Below are 4120 nucleotides of genomic sequence, written 5' to 3'. Positions count from 1 at the left end.
CATCTCCTGTCTCCTTCCAGCCTGTGACCTGCCTGTGTGCAGAATGACACCTGGCCTCCAGAAAGGAAAAGGATTTCTCTCCCTGAAGTTAATGTTTTCAAAGCACTCAAGGTTTTCCCTCTCAGTAAGTGGCTCTGTTGGAAGAGCAGATGAGCTGTCTCTGGTGGTGATGAGATGGGATCACAACTCCAGCTGGCAGGAACTCGGTATGATCATAGTCAGTTTCCCTCTCGTGGTTTGCAAAGGAATTAACTGGAAGGATATTTAATTACTTTCTCGAGTGAATATGGTCAAGCCATGCTGGTGCATCCTGCAGTCCTGGTGCCTTCAGAGCTTCACCTGAGAAGATCCAGCTGGCACTGCTGAATTTTGTTAAAGCTGTAACTCTGCCCTTCTGGTCATAATTACAGATTTTTGTCTCTCCTTTCTATTGCAGAATGGCTGGAGCTGTTAGACAAGGTCTGAGGTGTCCTTCCATTAGGGAATATTTTCTTATATTATCTCTCCCTTGTGCTGTTTTCTTCCTGCTACAAAGGTCACAAGTTCTCTTGCTTGTGAAGAGCTGGGTAAGAGGTCCCAGTTCTTCCAAAACATTTATTAAAAGTTTCTGTGAGGAATGAAGGAAGGCCTGCATTCTACAGAAAATGAAGGAGCCTCAGAAAAGAAAAGAAAAAAAGGGAGAGGGTGTAAAAGATCCCACGAGTCAGGGTGGTCCCAGGGAAATGGGGTGGTGCTTGGCACCCAGGGAGTGCCATGAGCTCATAGCATGGTGGTAACTGGAAGACAGTTTCTGTTTGATGTGGACAAACAATATTAACAATAAATATTTTTGACTGTTTTTTTTTGCCTAATTCTAGAGTCCCTGAGGAAGATATTTGGCATCCTCCCCTCTCCTTGCTTGTACTGGAGGGACTCAGTATCCTGCAGAGACAGCAAGGGAAATGACAGGATTATTCCCCATGGTGATTATCCTGTGATCTCTCAGGGCTGTATAAATAGGAGCTGATTACTGTAGAAAAGGAGTAAATTGTGTAATTAGAGAGGGGGAAGAGGGGAGGACTTAACATCTTCTTGAAGGTGCTGATTAGGAGAGGAGAGTGGAAAGAGAACATTGAGCAGTGGCTGTTCTGGGACCCACAGCCCTGGAAAGGGCTGACCTGGTCCCTGGCTGCTCCTGTTGCTTTGTGCAAGCCCTTCGATCTTCCCTTCTGGACAAAGGACACAATATTACTTTTTGCTGGAACTCTTGGCCAGTTTCTTTGTGAAGAAAGTCCCCCTTGTGTGTCCACCTTGCTCCAGGCCTGCAGTGTGGCTCCCTTATGAGGGGGCTGGCCGCACTCAGACATTGGCGTCGCCCCAAATTTCCCTCTGAGACTTGTCATGAATGGTTAGGAGAGAAAAGCCATTGCAGGATGGAACTCACAGCAGCTCTGTGTTGGGTGTAAGATGACTAAGATCTTTCCTGCTGCTCTACATGGAGCAGGAATTTTGCCTCCCCTTCCCTTTATTATTGACCCAGCCTGGCCTGGGCCATAAAGTGTGTCTGCTCCCATTGCAGGGAAAAAAAAAAGCACACAGTAGATAGAACTGCTCTCAGAGGCACAGAGAGGGAGGCTATTATTGTGAATATTATTCATGCCAGGAAAAATAGCCAATTACCTTCCTATAGAACCACTCTCTGCCCAGTGAGCCAGTAATTGCAATATCTGACATTCATCATGGAACTCTGAAAGAGATTTGGGAATAAAAGCCCAAAAAGTCCATTTGGCAAATGGATGGAGTTGAAAAAGACAAGTGAAAAAGTAAAGTTAAGGCATTTTATATTCAGGGGGTGATCTATGCCCACTTACACCTCAAGTCCTACAGATGCAAGAATTTGGCTTTGTCTTATATCCACTTAATTTTATGTTTTAAAGGTACATAACTGTATTAGTGTAGATGTTTAATAAACTGAATAGTGAAATAGGATATAACTGAAGTAGGGACACTGCCAAAGGTGCTTTCTTGATGTTTAAGAAGGTCAGCTGGACAGCTGTGACACCAGTTAAGTTCTTGCATTTATTTCCCAGGTTTACCAGTGAAACAACCAACAAAGGGGAATCCATCTTCTACTTTCTTCTTTTCCTCCTTGGAGGAGGGAGAAAAGACAAAGTCCTGTCAAGGGCTGCAGGGCGTTGAATATGTTTGCTGTGCTGGACTGCACTAAATGCCACGTTTCACTCCCTGTGATCCATGGACAGTGTCTGGAGATTTGTCAGGTGTCCCAAGATCTATTAATGCTGTCAGCTGCTGAAGCCTCCAGGAACCCACAGGCTCTGGGGGATGTGCTCCAAGGCCTGCCAGCAGCACCTCTTCCCCACAAGCTGTGTGGGAATCTCATCCCGAGGAGGATGCTTTTCCTATCCAGCAGAGGAAGGGTTAACTGCATGTGTCAGAGGTTTGGGGTTTTCCCTGTGTAGCCAGAAGGATAATTTAGCTGTGTGTCTCCAAAATGCTGCAGGTTTGCACCCTGTAAAATGTCTCTCCTTTAAATTGCTTGCTGAGCGCCAGCCCTCATTTATCATGTCAGCTGTGATCCCTGCAACAGCCCCGCTCCTTCCTGAGGGCTTCTCTTGGAAGGAAAACAAATCTATGCTGAAATTGCTGCTGCCCTGAGTTCGCTTTTTTGCCCTGAACCCTCACAAATCCCCTCTAGGGTGCTCCAGAGGGATTTTCTCTTTGTTCTATGGGTACAGAAAATGATGCTGGCCCATAATCAGAGATTTTGGGTCAGCCATAATGTCATACACAGTACAGGTAATGTCAGACCTGTCAGAACAGGGAAGCTCGCAAAATGACCCAAGATTGTGCCAAATGGAGGCAAAACCACTAAGGGACAGCTTCCCCCTCTGCACTGCTCTTTGCTGGGTGCCAAGGGTCCCCTGCCTGCTGTGACAACAGCCATGGCTGTCACTCCTGCTGCCAGGACTCACCTCAGCCATGGCCCCGCTGTCACCTGTGTGTGGAGGTGGCTGCCTTCACCTCACCGCCAGCACCCAGCTGCTGCAGAGCAGGAGAAAGGGCTCATTGCTTATCCCTTGGACCGATTTCCCTGCTACAGCCTCACAGCCCGACTCTCCTGTGGCACAACCTCTGCAGGCCAGCACTGCTCTTGCTTGAAGGGAACATCCTGGCAGATCTGTCTTTGGACAGAAAAAAAAAATAAATCACTTTTTATTTTTTTTTCCTTTTTCTCTCTCAGTCTCCCTTTGAACACCTCCACTTGAAACGTAAACTTAAAGGCATTTAGAGATTTTGAGGAGCTAAGATTTTAGTTAGAAATAAGCCTTACTAGAGTTAATTAAAATAAGAATAATAAATGAGTAGGCCTTGATGAAGTTAGGAGTTAGTAGTTAACTAATAATTAATTGCTTGTCAGCACAATGTTTAGTTAGCTGGGTTTATAATGAAGAATATAGAAACTGATAGATAGCTTTTAGGAACATAAGACAATTGTGGGCCTCCTCTGTTCTGAAACCAATTGAAGACAAGGAATGGGAGTTCTACCAAGAGTTCATTTGTCATACTTGCATTGAAAAGGTAGAAAGGTCAGAAGGAGGAAGACTTCATTTACTTCCTCATTTTGGGACCCCTCCCCATGAAAGGGACCACCGACCCATTTCAAGGGACAAACTACGCATGCTTAACAGCTTTTGGAGTGATTAGCATACGAAGTGGGGAATGGGATGTACCAAAATTATGAATATGTATTTGTATTTTGTATATTCAATACTTGTATGGATAAAAAGACTGTAATCACCTGGAAGGTGCGATGTGTATTTGGGAGCTATCCCGCACGCCGCCCGGCGTCAAATAAACATACACTTTCTAACTTTAAACTGTTAGAGAGTTTTTGTCCGTCACAGTTGGATATCGATACTAGATCAATATCCATATTTTTTTAATAAATCACACTTGACACAGAAATTCATGATAAATCTCAACTCCACTCACTGATATATATATATATATATATATATATATATATATATATATAAATCAGTGGGTTGTATTTCTTTGCTGTCTCCGCGGAGCCCCGAGCGAGTCGATGCGGCCCTGGTGTTGCTCGGCGCTCGCTTGG

This window comes from Taeniopygia guttata, chromosome 8 (genome assembly GCF_048771995.1).
Source record: "Taeniopygia guttata chromosome 8, bTaeGut7.mat, whole genome shotgun sequence".
NCBI classification, from domain to species: domain Eukaryota; kingdom Metazoa; phylum Chordata; class Aves; order Passeriformes; family Estrildidae; genus Taeniopygia; species Taeniopygia guttata.
The sequence above is the reverse complement of the archived record's forward strand: the minus strand, read 5'-3'. Positions refer to the sequence as shown.